Source organism: Natator depressus, chromosome 17 (genome assembly GCF_965152275.1).
Source record: "Natator depressus isolate rNatDep1 chromosome 17, rNatDep2.hap1, whole genome shotgun sequence".
In the NCBI taxonomy this organism is placed as follows: Eukaryota; Metazoa; Chordata; order Testudines; family Cheloniidae; genus Natator; species Natator depressus.
Window position 1 is genome coordinate 8,491,560 of NC_134250.1, and position 25,582 is coordinate 8,517,141.

Below are 25,582 nucleotides of genomic sequence, written 5' to 3' on the forward strand. Positions count from 1 at the left end.
AGAGGTAGCAGTGATTTTCTTATCCTGTAGTGGCTAAGTCCATTATACTAGCACCCTTTGGAGTCGTTGCCCATGGTCAAGGAAACAGATGTGCTCATGAACTTCCCTAATATACATCTGGGACTTGTTCTCCATTCAACAGGGTTTCTTCCCTCCAAGATTTTAGGGAAAGATGGGGAAAAGCCTCCCAATGGTACAAATGCAGCCCAGTTGGTATAAATTTAGAAGCTTAACAAAAATGCAGTTAGTTTATTTTGTTATTAGTTATGATTAAGATCAAGGTGATTGGAGAGAGGAGAGCAGAAAAGGGAATGGAAAAGAATGCATGTTTGCTTTCCCCTTCCCCCAACTATCTGTCGGTCCCACAGTACTCAATTAGCATCCCCGCATATAGATACAACTTATATCAATGCCAGCCTTTCCCCCATGCTGCCTCTCATGCATGGGAGGAGCTCCCTGTAAACACGCGCAGAGCCACCTCATTGTCCTCCTATAAATCCCTCCTTAAAACTGACCTCTGCTGTGATGCCTACAGAAAGCTCGGCTGCTGGTGTGCTGGGAACACAGCCTATCATGCTGACTAATATTGTCTCATTGTTTCCCTGTGCTCTCCCTCTGCTTGTTGTATTGACCTGTTATATCTCATCTTATACTCCAAGTATAAGCTCTTTGTTTTTTGTTCATCTTTTTGTTCTGTGTATGTACAGTGCCTGGCACAATGGATCCTCTAGACACTACCGCAATACAAATAGTAAATAATCATGTCAGTGTTTAGGCCTGTTCTAAATTGTGAACTACCATTGGCTGACAATTGTCTTTGCTCTGGGTTGGACTGAATATCTGGACTGCGATGCATTGTGAATTATATGTGGAAATTAATTATGCTAATTAAAAAATTAAATGGAAGTGTGATGGCGTTTGTGGGAAGACCTTATCCTTACTCAGTGGCCGGTCATAATAAATCAGTGCAGGAGGTGGTGGCGGCAGCAGCATTATTATTTGTTTGTGTCTAGGCTGAACCCAGAGAGTTCAGGCGTCTGTCAAAGTGAGACAATAGAAGGAAGCCATCAGCTTCTCTTGCCGTTGAGAAATCTCATAATCTTCTAGCCTTAATCCCATCTGTGTGTCGTCGGGCCATCTATGTGTGGTCGGGCCATCGAGTCCTTCTTCTCCATTCTAGTCTGTCTTGAAGCAGTTCCTCATAAACTCCTCGCTAATCACATCCTTTTGTATGATAGTTTTACGTCTTCCAACCCTTCTCTTACCCTCCATTTCTAAGTTTAACACTGTTTCCTATATATTCGTCTGAACATCTTTTCATGTGTCGAAACCATCTAACCCTGGACCCTTTAACTTTTCTATAATTAGTACCACCTTCACAGTTGCCCTAATCTACTGTGCCTTTTCTTTTTTTGCAATTTGTCCAAGCTGTGCTTTCAAGTTTGAAAAGAGTTTTAGAGCCTATTTGAACATCACACTGAGTTTAAATCCAGGTTAATCTCCCCATATATTTTCCATCTAATATTCTGATCCATTCTGTCGGGATGCCAACAGAAACAGAGCAAACTTTAAACTACAACTTTTAGTGAACTGCACATTTACTCTCTAAGAGCCCAAATGTACCAGACGATGTAATATCCCTTTTTTTCAAGGTTCATTGGAAACATTTCTGTTGTTTCCCTGGACGATATGTGACATATTGGTGTTTAATTAAATATCCATCACCAGTAAGTTTAGTTTTCCAAGGAGGTTCTCCTCCACTGAGCCACGTCACACTGTGTGAGGGAGAATAAAAGAGGAGGGCTATTTAAAATGAGATGCTGTGTCACTGCATAGCAAGAATACAGCACACACTTACTGTAACTGTACCTAGATGTCAGTTCAGTGCATTCACTGGACTGAATGTGTGCAAGTCAAATGCCTTATTGGCTTTGAGACTGAATTATTCCATTTTTTTCTTTCTATCTGTGGTTTCAAGTGATAACAACTTATAAGTGTGATCCTTGCACGCTAAGCAGGGCCATGTCAGTTTGTACTTAGATGGGAGACCTGTACAGGAAACACCTAAAGGCTGCAGAAGTGGTGTTGGTAACACACTGTTAATTTCTGAGTCATACCTAAACAGGGCCCCCGCAAGTGTATTAAGGTGTGCTGTACGGCTGGAGGTGTCCTTTTTCAGATGGGACTTAAAGGTGAACTGCTAGTGTCCTTTTTTTGTTTTTAATTGGGTTTACGCCATCTTTTGCTTCTTCGTGATGTATAAAGAAGTCCTGAAAGATGAGAGGGAGAGGAACGGGTGCGGTATTTGTTTCTGTTCTGAAAAGGTATTTCTTTCTCTCCTTCCCCTCACCCTTCTTGTGGTTTCCTTTGGAAATACCAGGAATATCAAGCCTGAACTTGAACATCTACACTGCAATTTCATAGCCCCACAGCCTGAGCCCAAGTCAGCTGAGATGAGCCAGCTGCGGGTGTTTTACTGCTTAGTAGACATACCCTTAGACACGGTGCAGCCCTGTGGGCAAGAGACTTGATTTTTATTTTAAAGCCTAGCATCTGGAGCACAGAATGGCATCCTTTGTTGCACATCCACATCCACTTATCTTCTCTCACTTATCACTCAGGCCTGATCTGTGCTCTGCCTCCACCTCACCAAAGAAATCTCCAAACTGCAAATATGATGACAAAAATGCAGGATCTGAAAGATGTTTAATATTCAAACTTCACCACCACCTGTGAGTGAGTCATGCTTTCTAACCTAAAGTGGTTTATGCAGTACACATGGCCAGAAAGTCAAAATTGTTCTCTTCTTTGGCTGTGGTTTCAGTGACCTGAACTAAGCGGTTGCAACACTCTGCCCAGTGATTACCTTTAAATCTTTTTATCAGATCTTAATGGACAGGGGCCTGTCCTGGTAAATAATTTACAATGCCCATGAGTGTGGTTTTTACTCTACTAATTTTGTTTCCATAGAAACTTGTACAATCTTTCTGCTCTATGTTGCCTTAGGCAAATCAGTAATGATTTTTTTCACATTAACCAGAGGGCCCTTAGACTCTGAAGGCAGGAGAATAACAGTCAGAGATGTTTGTAATTGCAAACCATTTAGGTGCTGCAGTATAGTACATAGGTTTCAGAGTAGTAGCCGTGTAAGTCTGTATTCGCAAAAAGAAAAGGAGTACTTGTGGCACCTTAGAGACTAACCAATTTATTTGAGCATAAGCTTTCGTGAGCTACAGCTCACTTCATCGGATGCAGTAGCTCATGAAAGCTTATGCTCAAATAAATTGGTTAGTCTCTAAGGTGCCACAAGTACTCCTTTTCTTTTTGAGTATAATACATAGTGTCTTTCCCATGCTGATGGCTTTAAGACTGCATCTTAGTGCTCGTCACGTGGTGGTAAATGTGTGTGGGGGTTTTTGTGTAAGGTGCCGGGGCCTCTTAAAATTCTTGGTGTATTTACATGAATGTGTTGAATATTTTTGTCTATGCCAACCAGTGCAGCAGCCCTGCTAGCATGTTTGTTTGAAACAGCAACTTGCTTCATTAGAGGCCCAACTCTGCTAAGTGCTAAACAGCTTTTTTCGGGGCAGAGCTGAGTGCCATCAGATCCCAGTGAAATACAGGACTGAGCCCTATTTCTGTTTTCCAAGCCGTGCACACTTGTATTTGGATTTTTTTTGTTTGTTTTTGGGTTTGATTTAGATAACTTCAGGTTAAGGAAATGACATATAAAGAAAGAATGAATATAAAGTCTTCTTCATATGAAAGACTCTAAACCCATGTCTGCACTTAAAAGGTTTGCTGCTATAGCTATCCTCACAAAATGTCCTAGAACAGATGCCAGTATAGCTTATACTAGTTCCCTGAGTGACGTTAACTATACCAGCAAAAGCACTTTTTTTGCTAGTATAGCTCCATGTCCCATAGGGCTTTTGTCAGAGTAGCTATGTTGGCAAAAGCTGCACCTCTAGCTGATGTAATGATGCCAGCAAAACTTGTTAGTGTAGACCAGGCTTAACATTCTGGATCTGAATTGAAACCCAAGACATCAGGTGGGAAACCTCCTGCATGTTAAAAGGAGCAGTGCAGAATAAAAGGAATGACGTTCCCTTTTTGTTACACAGCTACAGGTGCTGTAAGGCCCAGCATGAGAAGCTGCAGTTCTTTGATAAAATAGGCACTCTGATACAGTGGTGATGGTCCCCAATCTGAAGGAGCATAGAAATGTTAACAGGAGTTCAGTTAACTTCTGTGCTGTCACCCACCTGGCCATGACTTATTTTGAGCTTGGCCCTCTCCAAACTCAAGCCAGGATGGTTCTTTATGTTTCAAACAGTTTGACAAATTTTAACTTGTAATTATACCAACCAGGGGAAAATAGTCTTTTGTGCTTCCTGATCGTTGTTATTATTTGGACACGTTCTCACAAAATCACCCCCTCTTTGTTATTTTGAAGGCAAGGAGGACCTGATCCTGCAAAGCGGTGAGCGTTCACAGCTCCATTGATTTCAGCAAGAGTTGCAGGGTAAGCCAAGTAATTCCTTATTTACCTGCTCAACGAAAAACTACAGGGAAACAGTCCTGTACTGTCTAGATCCAGTAAGTCATTCCCATCTTCAGTTTCTGAGGCTCTTGACTTGAAATAGCAAATTAACATTTGAAAATCAGCCAAGATAATTAGCCCTAGAAGAGTTTGGGTGTTAAGTATTAAAGATTCCCCTTGCCCCCACAGTGGATTATCTTTCATTTTCTCTTACAGTTTAGCGGTTGCTGACCACGTCTAATCTGAAAATTGCTCCAGAGGTGATCCCTATATTTATTCTGACCTTCATTATTGGCTCCCAAGGGTGGCTGATTACCTCTGTCTCTAAAGAATGATTTTCTTTTACTACACGTGGCTTCCTGTTTTGTTTTTGGAACCAGTAAGGGTTTATGCTGGAACATAGCACAAAAGAAGAGGGATAAGTATTTAAAGATGGGCTTGTGTGACATATGGCACAGGGGCTTTGCATTACAACTGCAGCTGGGTTTCCCCAAATAGGAACTTGCTCTAAGTACTTGGTTATACAACTGCGTGCAAGCCACTTGCTTGGCAGTGTGGTGTGTCTGAGTAAAAGCCATAGCACATGTGAGTCTTTATATTGAGCTCAACCCTGAACACTGATGAATATGAAGCGTTAGCGTGTTTCAGATGTTAAACAGTGGTGTCCGAATCCAGTTTAAACTAAACAAACAATTCTTTGAGAATTGTTGGAATATAATGCACAGGGAAAGGTCCAATCAGGAAATGGCTGCAGCATCTTATTTATTGTTTGAATGATTTAGAAATAATGATGGAATAGTAGCTGAATGCTGAGGAATAGGAGGAGATTTTGCACTTAGGTGGAAGGGTTTAAAGTATTATATGAGGCTGAGAACTTTCAATACATCTGAGGCTTTTTTAAGGCTGACAAACTCCCTTATATGGATGGTGAGTGTTATACACGACTGACAGATTGGTAAACTGAGGCACAGTTAAGTGACTTGCCTAAGGTCTTGCAGTGAGGCAGAGACAGGAGTAGAATCCAGGAGTCTAGACTTGCAATCCAGTGCTCTAGCCACTAGATGACACTGCCCTAGGGATGCTGGAAGGTGTTGCTATGTGGTGTGCTGTGTGGATCTGCAATCTGTCTCGCTACCTGCTGTGCATTGCATGTTACTTTGCTAACTAGATTGCATGGTAAGATATCTGACTTCTGGCGCCTAAGACAAATGGTTCAGTGAATGCTTTCCCTTCAGCAAAGAATGCCTGCTCACCCCTTAGAAAAGCAATATGTTAGATATAAGATACAATGGAGATAATACCCCCGTAGTATTTTCCATAGACCCAGAGGTTTTCCCAGTTGCCTGGGTCTAGAATTTTCTCTTCCTGCTTCCCCACCATTCTCCTGAGTGCTGCCTCAGAGGTAGATGTGTTTCAGTGGTGCTGTGTGTGTGGATAGTTTATGAAACACTGTGGGAACCTTTAGGAATAGATTCCCTATGTCCATACAAAATGTTACTGCTGCAGGATAATTGCTTATGACAGAAATGGTGGTTTCCCAATTTTGAAACCTGAATGCCCGTTTGGACTTTTCTGGGCTCAAAGATGGATTTTTATAAGTGAGCCTCCAGATATGAACGGAAGAGTAAGCTGAAGTAAGAAAGCATTCTAGAGCAGCACGTGACATACGAGCAATAAGTGGCTTTGAAGTGATTACAAAAAACACGATCACTGTTTTGACTGTGCATGCCATGGTCACAGGAACATAGGACCTGCCATACTATATCAGACCAGCTGTGCACCTAGTCTTAGTACCTTGTTTCTAACAGTGGTCAGTATAAGCTGCTTCAGAGGACGATGCAAGAAACCCTACAGTAGGCAGCTATGGGATAACCTGCCCCCATGGAAAGTTTCTTCTTGACCTCCATGAATTTAAAGAAGCTGGTTTATGCCCCGCAGCAGTATAGTTCATCTCCCTTCCAAAACTCTTGTGTTGTGTTTTTGTTTTTTCTTTTAAGTCCCTAATATAACCACTCTGGATATTCTTGTTATCCATATAACATCCTATGTTTTTCTGAATCTCACTAATCTCCTGGTCTCAAAAGACGTCTTGTGGCAATGAGTCCAACCGGCTAATTGTGCATCGAGTCCCCTCCTCCCCCCAGTATTTATCAACTAACACCCAACTGTGGCAGAATCTCAATGGATTTGCACACAAGGATTTGTTTGTTTGTTTGTTTGTTTGTTTGTTTGTTTATTTAAAGCAACCAGCTGTGACATTGCTTTGCAATGCAGAAGAATCCTAGCTCCCCAAAATGATTCTTGTTGTCTAGCACTGGGAGATGCTTTATACAGAACAGTGTCTAGTCTCCTTATTATAAATTGTAATGAAATTTGTCTCCTGCTTTGAGGCCTTTGGGCTCACAGAAATGTGTGCCTACCACATAGATGTTCAAGATGATTCCCCTCTGCCCCTCAAAATGGTGGCCCTTCAGAGTAACCAGCTGCAGCCTGCTGGTTCTCTCTGTTGTACTTGGTCTTTAGGAGCAGTGTTGAAATGTTTTAGCTTCACAAACATTTCATTTTCAATGTGTTAAATCTGAGAACTCATCGTCTGCTGCTCTGACCTGTCTGCCTACGTTATTTTTACTATACACACAATGTGAATGGAGCATGCAGCACACAATTTACAGTACAATAGAACCATTACCTACAAATAAAGAATAACAGAGAAAGTTACTGAAAATTGTTAGAGTAAATCATTTATAAATGATATTGTCACATAATAATAGCTCTTACCTACTGTTCTTCATCAGTAGATCTATAAGAGTAGTCAGTATCGTTATCACTTAGATTGGGAAACTGAGGCACAGAGACTTGCCCAGGGTCACCCAACAGGTCAATGGCAGAGCTAGGACTAGAATGCAGGTCTCCTGAGTCCCAGTCCAGAGCTCTATGCACTAGATCACACTGCCTTCATACATGAAAACACTATTTAAGTTACTGATATAGTAATAACCATCGCATATATGTGGTATTTATAACTTACCGATAATATATATATTTAAAATTTACTATTTCACACCTGCATAGCTTTTCATACAAGTGTTTCAAGTGTTACCAATGCTGCACAACACCCCATAAGAAAAGTGGTCTACATTTCACAGTTAGGTAAACTGAGTTATAGGCCTCAATTCCACAAAGTATGTGAACCCTGTTTAAAACTTTGAGTGGGATTTAAGAACATGCGTAAGTGATTTGCTGGCTTTCCCAAGGTCACACAATGAGTTAGTGGGAGAGTTGGGAATAGAGTCCAGGAGCCCTGAGTCCCAATCCCCCTTGCTCCATCCACTGGACAACAATCCATTCCTTATTATAAAAAGCAAAGATACTTTAAACATTCTGCTGGATTGTACCTCTGGTTCTCTGTTTGGGGGATTTTAAGCAGCATTTTATGGGTAAATATCACTTAAAAAAAGCGGACTGGTGTGTGCATGTTTTGTAGATTATTTTTTTTTAAACAAAAATATTTTTTGTTTAATTTTTAAAGTAGCATAACCAACTGTTCCATAGAGCCTGACATCAGAAGTAACCACAGACTGAGAGCAATCACCAATTCACTAGCTGGTAGTGGAAGGGGGACTTACAAAAAGTCAAGATGCTATATTAAATACACTTTGTAGCCAGATTGGTAATATTGACCCAGCTGTTTTACTTTTTTGAATGGTTATCTCCTTGGATCCGAGTAAAACAACAGGTTTCAGAGTAACAGCCGTGTTAGTCTGTATTCGGAAAAAGAAAAGGAGTACTTGTGGCACCTTAGAGACTAACCAATTTATTTGAGCATAAGCTTTCATGAGCTACAGCTCACTTCATCGGACAACAGTCACAGGCACAAAAGCCTCATGCACAGGGGAGAAATCAACACAAAAGAACTACTAATAATATAGAGCAAGGCTGGTCTAGTGGTTAAAGCCCTGGACTGGGACTTGGGACACTTGTGTTTAATTCTCAGCAATGCCACAGATTCTGAGTGACTTTGGGCAAGTCACTTAATGCCTCTGCCTCAGTCCCCACTCGTAAAAGAGGGATAATTATTCTTCCTTTTGCTGTTAGTGTCTTGTCTATTCAGATTATAAACTCTCAGAGACAGGGACTGTATCTTCCTATGTATATGTACAGCACCCAGGACAATGGGACCCTGGTCGCAGCTGGGAGCTCAAGGTACTACTGTAATACAAATAATAAACCAGTCATGCTAATATAGGATAAAGAGAGGAAGTAAAATTAGGCAGTTAAAAAAGGGCCTGATCTCCCGCTTCTGTGGGAAAACCTGCTGGGGGAGTCTGAAGGGGAGGGAATCTACATAAAGTTTCTCTTGCAGAGATATGCTCTGCTGGTTGGGGGAGCAGGGGTTGTGCACTCCATTGAGGTTGTTCTGTCCAGGCTCCCACAGTCAGTGGTTGCCCCAAAGACCCTCTATCATGGAATCTGTGAGGAATTAATTTTCTTTCCTCCCTGATCCCTGCAGTGTGGATGAAGGGACAATATTAATTTTCTCCCACCCACCCTTCTCCTGGCTACCTATTGCCCCCGAGCGCTTACACAGACTCCACTAAGGAGTGGAGGGGCCTCCATGAGGTCCCTGCGAAAGCTTAGGAGAATATTGCAGTGGTGGTGGATGAATTCCCCCATCTGTGCAAGAGCAGCGTGGCCCATCTATGGACCAAGGGAAATGTGAATAAATTGTCCCTGAATTCTTCCCCTGAATTAATTATTTCTCTGCGCGATCTTAACAGAGGGCTTCATCCTGCAGGGTTCTGTAGTGGGAGTTAAGGTCACTCGGTACCTTGCAGGATGGGGCCCAGGACTGGTAATCACCTTGGGTTTGGTTTTGCTTATAACCCCACTGAAGTTACCTCCGCACTGGGTCCTGTCTGAACATCATTTTTAATGTAAATAAACAAAAGGGGCCATATGGGCTGGTGCTTAGCATCAGTGTGTCCTGGAGGTATTTGGAAAGCTGTGCAGCCTCTGCCTGCCATCAAATTTCAAAGACCTCCTGTGGGGGGCGGAGGGGAGGGGCGTGAGAATCCACAGAACAAAAAGCATACGTTCCAGGAAGTGAAATGAACAACTAAAAACCTGTGCCAGGAAAGGAGGGTGACTGGGATGGGAATGGTCAATATTTAGTAGCCTTTGACTGTGGCCAAGAGTGACAGCATGTGATGATGTCCGTGTAAACCAGTCAGGACTGCTGTCCGTTAAGAAGCTTATAGTGGACTGTTAGTGATTCAGCTTAGTGTCATTGGTTTTTGTTTTCATAAGGCTTTGTCAAGAACATGACTTAAAGGCTGCTTTTGAAGAACAGGCTTTTTTCCCCTGCTGTCCCATCTCCCTTTTGTGAGGAAGGATGCACTGGGGAGAATGGAGATTTTTAAGCATTGTAGGATAGGAATGAGTCCTTGAAAACCCTAGTCTCTTTCAATTAAACTGCTTCCACTAACGCTTAACTAGAAGGACAAGGTGTCTTGTTACATTTCTGTGCTTTGCAGTTAATAAGTGTTCCGCTTGTAATTTGGAAATCCTTGCTTCCTGCTTATTTTGACTCCATAAAGCAATGGCTCTAGAGAAACAAGTGTGCGCGTGCCTTGGGAAGGAATAGCCATGCCAGCTGTCCCTTGCATTTAATGTTCCAGCTGTGCCCTTGAGTTCAGTGGCATATTTAGGAAATTCATACAGAAATAACCCCAGCCTAAGCAGTGTTACTCAAGGATTTACATGGCCAGGGATTGGCTGGTTTTGATCACGTGCTCCTTCCAGGGCCGTCCCAAGCTATTCTGGGGCCCTATGCAGCCCCCCCCCCCCCCAGGGGGGTGGTGTGAGGCCACAGGCCTCTGGGGGGGGGTGAGCCCCAGGCCTCCGCAGGGGGGCGGGGCTGGCTTGGGGGTCAGGGAGGAACCACCCCCCAGCACTCATTGGTGGTGCGGCTGCGGCCAGGTCGCTGCACTCCCGCTGCTGGTGAGTGCAGGCCCAGCCTGGCTGCAGAGCTCAGGGGAGTGGAGGTGGGACTGGGACAGGGACAGAGCAGGGGCGGAAAGAGGCATGGCGGGGGAATGGGCGGGGCTGGGGTGGGCGGGGAAGGGGCAGGGGCCGGGGCCAGGGCCCTGGGGAAGAGTCAGAGCAGGGTCTGGATCAGCACGCAGCTGCGCAGGGCACCAGGAAATTTGGTGTCCCAAATTTCCTGGTGCCCTACGCAGCTGCGTACTTTGCGTATGGGTAAGGACGGCCCTGGCTCCTCCATTTAACTGTTTGCCTGCTGCATTCTTTGCATCGTGCTGCACTTCTGGATTGTTGGTTTGGTTTGCCCTCTGTGCTGACCTGGAACGCACAGTACGTTGAGCTCCACTGTTGTGCGTGCCGTGCTTCAGGCTGCGTTGAGGGCCAAATGCAAAGCCCATTGAGCAGCATGGCAAGGCTCCTATTGATTTTAGTAGGCTCTAGATCAGAGCCTGATGTAGCACCTTTCCTGCAAGGACCTGTTAGTGTTTTACCAAAGCATGATTAAACCTTACAGCGTTCCTGTCAGGTGTGTACATACTGTTTCTCTCATGTTACCGATGGGTAACTGAGGCACAGCGAGGTTAAGTGACTTACCCAGCAGGTTGGTAGTACATCCGAGAATAGAAACAGCAGCCCTGATTCTCAGTCCTCTGTCCTAACCCCTTGAGGGCACTTCTTCCTGCTCTTCTCATGCAGACTGATGCTGTCCTGTGCACATCCCCCAGTGCCTCTGGGAACAGCAGCTGTCCCACAAGTGTCAGCAGTCAGGAGTCCTACCTGCTCCTGCTGTTGCCACAGGGTTTTAAAAAAATGACAGCAGCAAAGGCTAAGCCTAGAAGAAAAGCAAGAAAAAAGGGTGCAAGGCTGCTTCCTGGTAGGCTCACTGGAGCACTGCGGTGCATCATCCCTTTGTCCTGAAACAGCACTTGTTAGTGCACCTAGTGTACCGTAGCTGGGAGGAAGTGATAAAGGCACTTTGGCTGCTAGGCCCTAACAGCTCAAACATCCAGTGGGCCCCAGTAAGTACTTCAATGACTGTCTCCCTGCCTTGTGCCTCTCCAGCTGTCCTTCCAGCTGCCACAGAGCTTTCTCCTTCCTGCTGGTCACTGACCCCCAGAGCAGGGCAGCGTATTCCACACAGCAGTTAGGAGAATGCTGCTGGAAGGCATATTAGTCAGGGTCCTGGACTAGCACATGTGCTGCTACTGTCTGCTGGGTGGAATGTAAGCCCTTCCAAGGGCATGCGATCATGTTGTGGCCTTCCACGGGGCAGCTATGCCCTCCAAAGTGGATGTGGCGTACTGGTGGCTAACAGATATCTTGCTTGTGGTCAAGTAGAAGAGGCATGTTTTTTCCTGGAGGGGGAAGGTCCCAAGTTCTGTTCCCCTGTTTCGGTGTCAGGTGAGTGTGGCTCAGCTGGCCACTGAACTGTCTGTGTAGGTGGCTATTTTTGGAGAGCACTGGCGCTACAGTCTCTTCAGGTTCTGATTTTAAAAAAGCGTGGGAATTCAGTCATCTTAGAGCCCGTGTCACAGTTGCCTGTTCCATGCGGTGCAGTTCTCAAGGGTGGCATAGAAATGAGAAGAATACAATGAAAGAGGTGTGTGTGTGTGTGTGTGTGTACCACTGCCCACTGTGCAGGATGCATTTAGGACTTCTCAGCTGTGTATCATAGGCCCTATACTGCTAACAGCTGAAAGATTCCCTTTATCCTTACATTATGGTATTCTACAGTAATGATCCAAAATACTACCCTGCAGCAACGTACTGTAGTGATCTGTGCAATCACTGTACCGTACTACAATATTATTTTTTGTAGGATTAGCTCCAGGGGCAGGGACCTGTTTTTGGGAACAGGAGCATCAGCATTCCACCCCATGCTGCTCTCCTGCTGTGGCGCATAGGGACAATTATGTGGGGCGGCTTTTATTTCTGGGAGGTGGCTGAAAAGGTAGAAGTTCACCTTCTGTGTTGAAAGGTAAGAGTCTCATTAGTTGGCGAGCAGAGCGGGGCAGAGCTGCAGGCTACAATTAACAGTAAGCGCTGGTTTCAGGTTAGCTGTTTATAAAGCAAGAGTCAGATAATTTAATCACTAAATGTAAGGTCTCTTTGCTTTGATTAGAAGAATGATGCAACATCTGTGAAGTTCCTGGAAGACTAGGAATTTCTCGCGGTAGAGCTCTTTGGCTTGTTTTGCATTTCTGTCATCTTTTCGTCATGTGTGGTGTTCAGTGCGCTCCATGTTTATTTGACTTGTAAAATAGGCTGGAAACTTAAACTGATTTCAGATGGAGACAAATGTGTTTTGATGTCAGCAAGGAAAGCCAGAGGAGAAAAGGTCTCTCTTCAGTCACCTGGCAGAAGGATTTTATATCTACATCTTCGCTTAAGGCAACTTCTTGCATTTAATTTATTTTACATTGACGCAAGGTAGATTTTTACAGAGATTCATTTAAATTATACAAAGGGATACTGGGTTACTCTAATCACTCACACTTGCTTGACCTATTTTTTTTTTTTTAAATCCCCTCTTGAAAACCTAATTTCATGTTTGAATTCCCTCAACTATTTTAGGAATGTTGGCCTACCAAGATCAAATTACCTTTGATGAAACCCATGCAAAGCAGCCTTACAGGCAAGGAACTTTTTGATTAAGTACCTGTGCTATCTCCTTTAATATAGGCTTAGTTTAGAACTAGGGTTGCAACTCTGCCATGGCAAATATGTGTGAAAACCATAGATTAGTCACGGTAAAAGTACTAAAGGCCAGACATTTTGTGGTGGTTAATCACCCTTGATCATGGGATCAGTCTACCTTTAAATTTAATTTCCTTTGTAGTGGTATGTGGGGTTTTTTTTGGGTAGGGGTTGTTTGTGGACCAAATTTGGACCTGGTGTAAGCAGGGTGCAACTCCCCACTTGGACATCTGTTATCTTCCTTTTCCAATATGATACCAAGGCCCTGATCCTGTAGTCAACTCCATACAGGGCCCTGTGCTTGTGTGGAGCCTCATTGCAGAAACAGGGCCTACATTTCCAAGCCTGGGTGATGGGGAAGATAGGAAAATTTCCAACTGTGATAGAGAGAGGGAGGGCTTAGAGTTGGGGGAGCTGAGTTTAGTTTAGCCTTACGCTTGAGTTGGATTTGGCTCAGTGACTTTTAGTTGAGTTAAATTGCTTTATAAACCTACTGGGTGCTGTGCAGAGCTGACATCTGTTCATCCCACAATGGCCTGCCATAAATCTGTCTCTGAAAAACTGAGTGGTTTAGTTGAAAAGAGTTGGAGACAGCTTTACGAGTGACAAACGCCTGTGATGGAGCAGCACCTTCAGTGGTGCTCATTGTTTGTGTTGCCACAATCACTCTCTTTATTTTTAAATTTAATTTGAATGCCAAAGAGCCCAATCAAGAATAATCTTGTTGGGCAAAGTTCTTTGGTCTGTAGCTGTTGAAATATCTAATATCAGGTGAATCAAGGACTTGCGGGAAAGGGAAGGAAACTTCTTTTGTTTGTAAGATCAAAAATATAAACAAATTGTTACATTTCCTAATATTGGGAGACATATCTAATGGTTTAGGCCGGAATTTCCAAAGGAGCCAAAAGCACGTGGTGGATTTGTCATCACTTAAAGTCTTTAAATCAAGAGTGGATCTCTTTTAAAAAGATATATTATAGTTCAAGGCATGGTTATTGGGCTGGATGCCAAAACTGTTGGCTGAAGTTCTTTGGCCTGTGTTATGCGTATGCTTGGCAGAATTAGATTTTAATTTTTTAAAATTATTTTGACAGGTATTATAGATGTTTATTTGTAGGCATTTTAAAAAAAAGATTTTTATCGATTTTAAATTTTCACAGTTGCGTGAAATTATAGGGTTTAAATTTTAAAATTTTTGTAAATTGATTTAAGTTTTTCACCGTTGTGGGAAATTATGGAATTGGTAGACAATCATTTTATGAGAGTAGACATTGAGAGTTAAAAAAGTTAAAACTTTATAAACGAAGCACAAACTGTTAACATCACACATTAAAATATACAAAGTAAATATCCGTAAATCAACATAACATATACTTATTTTTAATGTTCATTTGCTAGTCCATTTGTAATAAGTATAAGTCCAAAGTCTAAATTACTGAATTTTGACTCTAATAAGTTCTCAAGCAATATTTTTCTTTGCCTGTCTGTAAATTTTGATTGTCATGAATAGAAATATTTTTTCATTGGTTTGTGTATGTATTGTGAAATCAATGTTTACTGACATTTAGCAATAAAAATATTATCCTTTGAAGACTAGTTATGCTGGAGGTTAGACTAGATGATGATAATGTCCTTTCAGGCTGTGGAATCTTTGAATCTGTAAAGGCTTTAAATACCCAAATTTCAATGGAAGTTGGGTGCCTACCACCCTTAGGCCCCCTTCTCTTTTAAAACTTGATGTATAAAATATATTAAATAGCCTTTTGCAACACCACTTGTTATGTAGGTAAGATCAGTGAGCCATAAAACTATGGCTGGTGAGACAGCTGGTGAGGGGGTGTGTGCCCGCATGAGTGTGCGCATGTATTGCCCTCTGTTGGTTGGAACGGAAACTTCACAACTGTGTCATGGGCCCTGAATCACTAAAAAATATAGAAAAGGAGTACTTGTGGCATTATAGGAGAGTCTATTTTTTCCTCAAGTGTTTTGGGAGCCAGAAGCATCTAAGTTTTTTCTCTGCTGTTACCATGAATTGCTGAGTGGTGGTAAGGTGTGGAATAGAGACAATTGTGAAGTGTTAGGTATTTATGGATCTGTTACAGTGTCATAATGGGTGAGAAGAGCAGGGCACAAGAGCAAACACTAGGAAGGGGAATGCTTCTTATGGAGGAACTTAGTATTTTTATTCAGAGAGCAAAGAGTAGGTGATTGCCCCCATTTTGGTCATCTCTCCACTCTGGCAGAGGTTTCAGAGCTAGGAATGAAGAGTTAACAGGATTTGGCAACAATCTAGATTGTGGGAGATGGAGAGAGATGAGTCTAACATGCCAAATTTGCACACCTGGGTGATGTGCAGGGCAGAGAGATTTCCAGAAGGGACAGAGAGGGGTGGGCTTGTGGAGGTTAGCTTTCACCAGGTTGAATCTGAGCTGGCACAGGATGCACAGGAAGAAATGTAAAGGAAGAGGGCTAGGGATGAGACTCTGTCTAGGAGGGGAAAAGGCTTGTGGCAAGCACAGAAATAGTAATAGAAGTCATGAGAACTAATCATCCCCTCTCCCCTACCCCCCAGCAACAAGTTAAGAAGAAAGGAGGGAGGGGACTAGAGACAGAACCCATTTTTTTAGGTTTAGATGTGTGTTAGTGTTCACTTCCAAATGATGACAGAACTGTAGGATTCTCCTCCCACTTGAACTGCTTTTACGTTGGGCCCATGTTCCTATCACAGATCTGTACTACCTGACCCCATCCCAGTGAAGACTGTAAGGTGCTTTCCTACCAGCTCTCCAAGAGGTGTGCCACATTGCTGGCATTCTTCTGTTGCCTAGTGCTAAGATAAGAACTGTCAGTATTATTGGGCCTGCTGATGACTCCATACCACTAGATTTCAGCAGAGGCAGGGGGTCGAGAAAATCTGTTGTGTGTACTTCTTGTATTCAAGTTTTCAAGCAACAGATTGCCTGCTCCAGTGAAGGGGGCTCATGCTAATTTAATTAACATCACAGCATTGTTTTTGTTTTATAAACACAGCCATTCTAATTGGATGGAAGTGTGGGTAGGAGAGCCCTTTCTAATTGCTGGTTAGGAACATATTGGGAAAATTGCAGAGGAGGGAACCTAACGAAAGTTGAGTTGCCTGTTGCTGTGCTCAGTGATGTCTACCGGCTGCTCAGATTTCTAATAGTACTTAGCACTTCACATATTGCCTCTTTATCTTCAGAACACTTTCAGCACCTGCACCCTCTGAAGCAGGCAAGTGGGATTAGATGGGTAATCTGAGGTAGACAAGTATTCATCCTCACAACACCTCTGTGAGGGAGGGCACCCCATTTACAGATGGGAAACTGAGGCATAGAGAAACTGGGTGACTTGCCCATCGTCAAACAAGAAGTCTGTGGCAGAGCAGGGAATTTAACCCAGGTCTCCAGTGCTTAATTTGTGCCACAGTTTGTCAGGGCTGAGCCCTGGCGTCTGTAGGCTTGGCAGTTCATCGCCTCGGCACCTTTGGCCTTGGTATATAAGTTATGAATATAAAAAAATTGTTTGAGCCCCGGCACCTCTTACATTACAAATTAAGCACTGCAGGTCTCCTAAGTCCAAGGCTGGTGTCCTGACCACTTGCTCATCCTTCCTCTCTTTCAGCATGGTTACAATGATGATAAATTTGCATCTCTGCAGAAATTACTGGAGTGCTGCATGCTTTCTTTCTTTGTGTTTACACTGCAGTAGCATTCAGAAGTCTCCAGCCAGGAGTGGGGCCCCATTGCACTGGGACACTGTGCAAATATACAATAGATAAGACCATCTCCACTGCATGACTGAAGAGGGGGTGTAGTACAGAGAGTAATGGAAGAGGGAAGGGTTACAGGTAGAGGCACACATGGTTATGTAGACAGTTAATAGCCACCTGCCTAGCCATTCCAATCAGGCAGTTTGCTGTAGGTCTTCTGGTATGGACAAGTCTTGTCCTGAATGGACAGTACTAGAACGCCCCTGCCAGTGTGGGAGCGTCCCTGCCAGCATGACCTTGTGCGCATGCTATGTGGAGGACACCATTTAGCTCTACCAAATGGTGTTCTGCAGGCAGCGTCATGCTGTGCGGAGGACACCATTTTGAGAACAAAATGGAATCCTCCATGCCCCACTCTGAACTCTAGGGTACAGATGTGGGGACCTGCATGAAAACCTCCTAAGCTTACTTTTACCACCTTAGGTTAAAACTTCCCCAAGGTACAAACTATTTTACCCTTTGCCCTTGGACTTCCACTGCCACCACCAAACGTTTATCTGGGTTTTTTTATTAGGAAAGCGTTGTTTGGAAACGTCTTCCCCTCCAAAATCCTCCCAACCCTTGCACCCCACTTCCTGGGGAAGGTTTGGTAAAAATCCTCACCAGTTTGCATAGGTGAACACAGACCCAAACCCTTGGATCTTAAGAACAATGAAAAAGCATTCAGTTTCTGAAAAGAAGGATTTTAATAGAAGTAAAAAGTAAAAAAGAATCACCTCTAAAATCAGAATGGTAAATACCTTACAGGGTAATTGGATTCAAAGGATAGAGAATCCCTCTACGCAAAACCTTAAGTTACAAAAAGACACGCAGACAGGAATATCCATTCTATTCAGCACAGCTTATTTTCTCAGCCATTTAAAGAAATCATAATCTAACGCATATCTAGCTAGATTACTTACTAAGTTCTAAGACTCCATTCCTGTTCTGTCCCCGGCAAAAGCATCACACAGACAGACCCTTTGTCTTTCCCTCCCTCCAGCTTTTTAAAGTATCTTGTCTCCTCGTTGGTCATTTTGGTCAGGTGCCAGCGAGGTTATCCTAGCTTCTTAACCCTTTACAGGTGAAAGGATTTTTCCCTCTGGCCAGGAGGGATTTTAAAGGTGTTTACCCTTCCCTTTATATTTATGACACATGCTATGTGGAGGACGCCATTTAGCTCTACCAAATGGTGTTCTGCAGGCAGCGTCATGCTGTGCGGAGGACACCATTTTGAGAACAAAATGGAATCCTCCATGCTGCCAAAGTGCTGGTATGCTGGTCTGGCGCGAGCTGGCCCCACTGCAGCATGGCCTCTGGAGGGCAGGGTTGTCATTGTGCTGAAATGCCTAAGAATAGGTAGGTCTCAGACAGCAAAGGCAAAATGTGGAGGCGGCAAGTTGGAAGAAGAGGGGGAGGAGATTATGGCAGAAGCGGCTCATGAAAGCTGGTCTCATTGACACGGAGGGAAGGAGGTTTCATTAGCAGGGAGTGATGCAGCAGGCAGGCAGAGTTGTAGGAAAGAGATCTTTATTGAGTGTACACAGAAGCTTGTGTTAAATGCTGAGGGCTGCATTTGTTTGGTAGCAGCCTGGCCCCTAAGTTTCTGGTGTCACACCCTAGGTTACTTCTGAAACCTGATCCTCTTTCCCATGCATTGTACTATAAAGGCATGGAGAAGGATATGAGAGTTGGGGGTGAGTAAGGAGGAGCTAAATTGTGAAGGGAATTGGAGATACAGAGCAAGGATGCACTGTGTTCACAGATCTGGATTAAATTCCTAGCTCTGCCACAGACATGCTCAGTGACCTGGGGCATGTAACTTGCTCTGCCTGAGTTTTCCATCTGTAAAAAGAGGTAATGATACCTCATTTCTCCCATCCTGTGTCTGTATTGTCTATTTGGACTACAAGCTCTTCAGAGCAGTGACTGTCGCTTGCTTTGTACTAGGTGCTGTACATACGCAATAGGGCCCTAACCTTGGCTGAGACCTCTAGACATTACTTTGTCATATAATAATAAAAGTTTGGATTGTTTGCAGAGTAGAAGGAGAACTCAGGGGAAGGAGACATGACTGTAGCAGCAATGCAGACTTTTGGGAATTAGGGCCAAATGTTTATACATATTTAGGTGCCTAACTCATGGGACTGAGGCATCTAGATACCTTTAAAAAAAAAAAAAAAAAAAGACCATATGTACTTAGTGAGAGAGATCTGTTTCTGCAGGGTCTGAAACGCACAAAAAACCAGCCAAGCTGGTGAACAGAGTGGCTTGCTGATGTCTCGGTTATGGTTTCGCCTGTGTGCTCAGGTATAAGACATGATAAAGTAAATAAATTTGAAGCTGATTTTATGTTCGGAGGTTTTTTGACCCACAGCTGTACAGCCAATATCCTTATTTTACTCCATGCCTGGCAGGCAGCCAGCGAACAGCGTTGGCTGGTTGGTCTGTTTTCCTGTCCATTCTGTATCTCTCTAGCTACATAGCGTCTCTAAACTCTTCATCCAAAAGGGGTGAAAGACCATAGGAGAGGGCTCACAGTGCTTCCCACCCACCCCCTTCCTAACCTTGAGTCCTGCTAGAGAACAAAGAACCGTGTCCGGCATTCCCCGTTAAATTAATTTCTAATCTCATTGCTTCCTGCTGCTGCCATGTCCAGTTTGTTTTCATTCGAGATGAGGAGGTGGGGAAATCAGAACCGTTAAATCCAATAAAGAAGATCTCCCCTCTTGTTTTGGACCTGTTCTTGCTGCCACAGTGATTCTGAGGGGGTGTGGAGCAGGGGGCTGAGTTCTTCCTAGCTATCCATGGAGATCAGGTGGTTTTGGTCAATAGAGTACTTTCAGACGCTTCCTGGATTTTGACTTTGCTGGAGCAGAATGTGCAGGTTATTTTGTTTTCCCTACTAGTAACGTCTGGGGATTGTGGTGTGAAGTGAGGTGTTCTCATCGTTAATGTAAGGAGGAGGGCATGTAAGGTGAATGCTTAATAGCCCTTGGTGAGAAAGAGAATGGAGCAGCATGTGTGGATGGAATGCCTCATTTGGCTTTGGGTGCGTGTGAGAGAGAGAATGGAGATATTGGCATAGAATAGTGGGAGTTTACCAACTCTCTCTTCTTTGAGTCCTCCTGAACTGTATTCTCCCTCTGCTTTAGTCAGCCTCACATTCCTGGTTGTGCCTTTATACAAGATGAAATCAAAGGGGAAGAATGGTCTTGTGGATAAAGTATTGGCTGGAGACTAGAGAGATCTGGGTTCAATATCCAGCTGTGCCACAGACTCCCTCTGTAACCATGGGCCAGTCACTTAATCTGTCTGTGCCTCTGTCCCCTAGGATAATACTTTCCTTCTCCCACCCTATGTCTGTCATATCTATTTAGGTGGTCCATGCCCTGAAGAGCTTACAGTCCCTTTGTGTAGAGCCCATCAGAACGGATCCTCAATCTGGTTTGGAGTGTAGGTGCTCTTTTAACGCTCAGAATAAATTATGCCAGCCTGGGTTGTGTTTTAACGTAAATTTTTTATTTACACATACCTTAAACTGTGTTTTGCTGAATGCTTGCAACATTTCCTGTATGATTGTTCTGCTGAAATCATAGAGCTAATTTAGTCATTGTTGATTTGGAATTCCTGGTGGTCCTGGTAGGGATCTAATACTATTAGGTCATTTGGGTATGTGAAATATCAAGAGAAATCAGGATCTTTGTTATACTGAGAGTAAATTGGGTACTTTCTCAAGGCATGCTGATAGCTCCCTTACCACTCAGGCTTGAAGATACAGCCCTCACACATTGTTTTCCATAAGCAGCTGTATGCAGATTTATGTTGTGATGCAAGCTGTATTTCACTTCATTTTGGTACACATTCTAAATCTGTTTGCTTGTCTCCTTAATCTCTCCCACTCAGAAACACACACATGCACTTCATTGACCAGAATTGCTTTACAGCTTTCAATAATCGTCTGTATTTTCTCCTTTGCCCTGAGCTTTACATGATAAGTTCTGGTAAGATTTTGTAATTTTATTTTTTGCAAAGTTGTGTGCATGATTCTTGAACAGAGCATCCTTTCACTTTTATCATGATTGCTTTTTTACTTTTAAAAAGGGCTTAAACCCTGCGTTTTTAATATACAATGGAAAGAGCATTAACAGAGATCCTCTCGTACTTATTTTGTTTCCATGAAAAAGGATTTGATAGCAAGCAATTTCCCCAGACTGCAAAACCTGGTATTTGTGCATGCACATTGTTTTGAGGTGAAACTGAAAAGTAACAGAGGATATGTTAGAAAGATTAATAAGATACAAAGGCTAGATCCTCTGCATTACTCCCATGAAATGTACATTTTTAATTTGGTAGAGGAAAGTGCTATAATTTTTGTTTACAATCATTTAGTTTTTAAATCTAATTTTAATCATATTATAAATGATGTTGTGCTAAAACTTGCAACTGCTGAGCAGCTACATTCCAGTACTGTTAGTTCCTTCATAAGAAACCATTTTATAAGGGTCTGGTAGATGGGACAGCATTTTAAACAGTTTAGCCTAAGCTGGGTTGTTTTTTTATCAATGGTTTAGCATATCCAGTCTAAAGAGAGGTTGTCCGATAGTTTACACCCAAATTGTAGATTGTTGTTTTATTTTTTTTTTTTCAGTTTGACAATCTTATTCATGGAAATGTTTTCGGCATTGTATTTAAATTAAGATTGGATGTTTTAAACAGATATTTCTAAAAAGATGCTCTAGTAGAACTACAAGTTAATGGGCGCAATGCAGGTATCACTGGGTAAAATCTCTGGCCTATGATTAGGGCCCTACCAAATTCATGGCCATGAAAAATGTGAAATATGGTATCACCCCGTGAAATCTGATATTTTGTGTGCTTTTACTTTATACTATACAGATTTCATGGGGGGAGACCAACGTTTCTCAAATTGGGGGTCCTGACACAAAAGGGAGTTGCAAGGGGGTCACAAGGTTACTTTAGGGGCATCACGGTATTTCCACCCTTACTTCTGCTCTGCCTTCAGAGCTGGGAAGCCAGAGAGTGGCAACTGTTGGCCAGGTGCCCAGCTCTGAAGGCAGCACCCCACCATCAGCAGCACAGAAGTAAGGGTGGCAATACCATACCATGCCATCCTTCCTTCTGCACTGCTGCTGGCGGCGGTGCTGCCTTCAGAGGTAGGCTCCCAGCCAGCAGCCACCGCTCTCCAGCTGCCCAGCTCTGAAGGCAGCGCCGCCGCCGCCGCCAGCAGCAGTGCAGAAGTAAAGGTAGCAGTACCGCAACCCCCCCTACAATAACCCTAGGACCACCCCACAACTCCTTTTTGGGTCAGGACTCCTACAATTACAATACCCTGAAATTTCAGATTTAAATAGCCGAAATCATGAAATTTACAATTTTTTAAATCCTCTGACTGTGAAATTGACTAAAATGGGCCGTGAATTTGATAGGGCCCTATCTATGATGCACAGATGGTCACTATAGATGATAATTATGGTCCCTTCTGGTCTTAAAATCTATGAAAACAGGGAGAAGAATTTTTGGTTTGGGTTTAAATACAGTGTTTACAGCCCAACCATTGCGCTATTGCATGGGTGAAACAGACTGTATTAAAGTGGGGCAGACCAGACTGTCTTCATTGTCATAGGTGAAAGGGATACAGAAAAGAAACAAATGGTGAAAAGAAAATTAGTCATATGGTTTCATTAAAATTTTTTTTTCCATAGAATAGGCGCATATTTTTAATTGACCAGTGTCTCTTTAAAATATTCTTGTATTCTGGGCTTTTCTTCCTTGGTTGCTTTTCAGACTGCCACAAAGACAAGGGATGTACAATTAGGCCCTGATCCTGAATTATGCATTCACAGGCATAAATCTTTGTAGGATTGAGGCCTTAGTTAACAACTCCTTTGCTTCTGGCCCTGACCATCCATCATTATGCACGTCCCTCTGTGCCCCTGCCTGACTGGCTATATAAACATGGGATCAGTTAGACCTTGCTTTTTGGTCCTAGAATGAAATGGAATGTAAATGGGGCTAGAAGCTCATTGTTGCTAGGAGAACTGAATGTTTCCTAAATGCTGTGTGTGAGCACTCCATACTGGCCATATGTTCTCCTAGCCTGCAAAGGGTCCTTGAAAGCACATCTTCAGACGTGTCTCAGTAACGCCATCCCAACCTTTATGCAGCACAGGCAGCTTGTCAAAGGTGGCAGTGGGCATGACCTGTAGCCCGTGCATCCGCTGTGCATCTGGAAATAAGGACTGCAGACATACTGAGGATTGATTCTTTCTTTGGTCCTTTTCAACATCTACATGCAGCCACTAGATGACTAGTCAGAGGACATAGATTCAAGCACCAGCAATATGCAGGTGACATACAGCTCTATCCTTCACTACATACAACTATTCCACTGCCACCAAAGTGGCCTAGTGCTTGTGAGATCAGCCCATGGATGAAGAACAGCTCAGGTTCATCTTCAACCAGCAAGACAGAGGCAATGCTGGTGGGCAGAGGAAAGAACTTTGAAGAGTTTTCAGCCATGGTGCAGTCTCCTTTGGTTGAAGGCACCCATAATTGGTCAGTTCAGTATATGGTTTAGGATTGCTCCTGGATTCCTTGCTGAAACTAATCTCTTAATAGCAGCACCCACAAGCACTGCTTTTTGCCATCCCCAGTTGGTTAGGGAACTCCATCCCATCGTAGTTAACAATGACCTGGCATTAGTTATACATGCCTTGTCATCTCCCGCAATGCAGTATACTTGGGCATGAAGCCATCTGCCCTTAGGAAACTTCAGGTTGTACGGAACCCAGCAATATGGGCTGTCGCAAACCCATCAGTCCTGCCTTCTGCTCTCTACCCTGGCTTCCCATAGAATACTGAATCAAATTCATGCACTTGGTCCTTACTCTGGGCCCAGGCCACTGAAGATATCTAAAAGACTGCCTAAAGCGCCAGAATAAGGACAGGGGTCAGCAGCTCCACTCCTCCAGCACCATGTAACTTTCTACCAGAAGGGTAAAACTCATCTGTGCAGGAGACACAGCTTACTCGAGGGCAGGTCTGGCACTGTGGAACAAACTCCCCCAATTACTTACGAAGTTCCCCATCTTCTGCTCCAGGTGCAAGGTGAATGTCTCTGACTGAGCTTTTGTAACACACAAACAGGACACGCCCAAAACAAAGCACTACGCTGCACACACACAGTTCTCCCCGTGGGGGGAGAGAGAGAACAAATCACATGCAACAGATGTTAGTCATGTTGCTTATGCAAGGTGTTCAGATATCCTGGTGATGAGGACAGTATAAGAACCCATATAGAATAAAATAGAACCATAATCTTCTAAGGGTGTATACACTCAAGCCATACATCTACATGGTTCTGGACTACCCCCACCCTCCTAGCATTATGACTGGCTTCCTTGCTTCTCTGCCAATGACAGTGTGCTGTTGAGCCTTCCAATAGGGTTCAGAGAACATCTAGACAGAGTTGTCTCTCAGCATTTACTTCCCCTGTCTTTTCTATCCTCCGCTCTGTAAAGTTGCTTTTGGCCATGGCTCCTCCGTCCTTTCATATGACCATTCCTACGTTTTCCATAGTGTGTGGAAAGCTTGTATCTGCTGTGCTGCTGAGTGGAGCAAGAATGGAATGTCCCATAGTACAAGTGGCCCAATGATACCCCCTCTGGTGAGAGCCCTGTCAAGGTCCACAAGTGGTAATCAACCATATTGTCACTTGCTGAGATAGAAACAACCGAGCTTACTGTGCTCCTGGGTGCTGTTAGGGCTCTGTACCATTTATGGAGGGCCTCTGTTCTGTGCTGACTTTATTTAATTGTATGGTGACTGCAGAGAGTGTTGGGTCGTAAGGTCTGAATTCCACCACTTCAGGGGGCAGGTGAGGGTCAAAAGCAGTTTAAAAGCTGCTGGTGTCTGATGCCCCAGAGAGGCTGGTGGATGACAAAGCAGCAGTAGGAGGACTCTGTGGGCAGGGGGAATCTGCATCCTCTTTCATGCTGCAGAGGAGAACTCCTCAACAGGTTAACATGGCTCACTTCAGCAGGTGAGCCAGGGATTATAGTAAGTGGATCTTTGTATAGAGAAAATTTAGTTATGGAACTGTTACGCCTGGTTTTTTTCTCTGTGTAAATCTCAGGGAGCCATTTTGTGTTCACTTCAGTGCAGGAAGGACATGTGCTGTGTCCTCTCTTCTGGAGACTTTACTTTTGTTCTGTCGTGGCTGGTTGTTCTTTGATCTGAAACAAGAGTCATTCCAGATGATGCCTCTTTGTGTACGGCTAATCATAACTGTGTTTAGTGCAGAGCCAGGCAACTACAAAATGGTTTTGAGGGGTGCAGCTGGGGATGGGGTTACTCCAGAAACCTGAACTCTTGTATTTTCTGACAATTGTGTGGTTAAAATTGTAGCCTCAATGTTATGCTAATGCACGTTTTTTGCACTTCTTATAAAATCTAAGATACAATTCCTAATAAGATGCTACCTGGCTTGTACACTTCCTGTTGGATGG

The 25,582-nt window shown here is 43.5% G+C and overlaps 1 protein-coding gene across 3 annotated transcripts in view; it reads left to right on the forward strand.

Moving 5' to 3' along the window:
- The first annotated feature begins 4,456 nt into the window (after positions 1-4,456).
- Positions 4,457-25,582, forward strand: part of CUEDC1 (CUE domain containing 1) — an 87,521-nt gene continuing 66,395 nt past the window's right edge. For all 3 annotated transcript variants that reach the window (XM_074974985.1, XM_074974983.1, XM_074974984.1), the window contains exon 1: positions 4,457-4,525. The gene's annotated coding sequence lies outside the window, so the exon portion shown is untranslated. The remainder of the gene's footprint in view (positions 4,526-25,582) is intronic.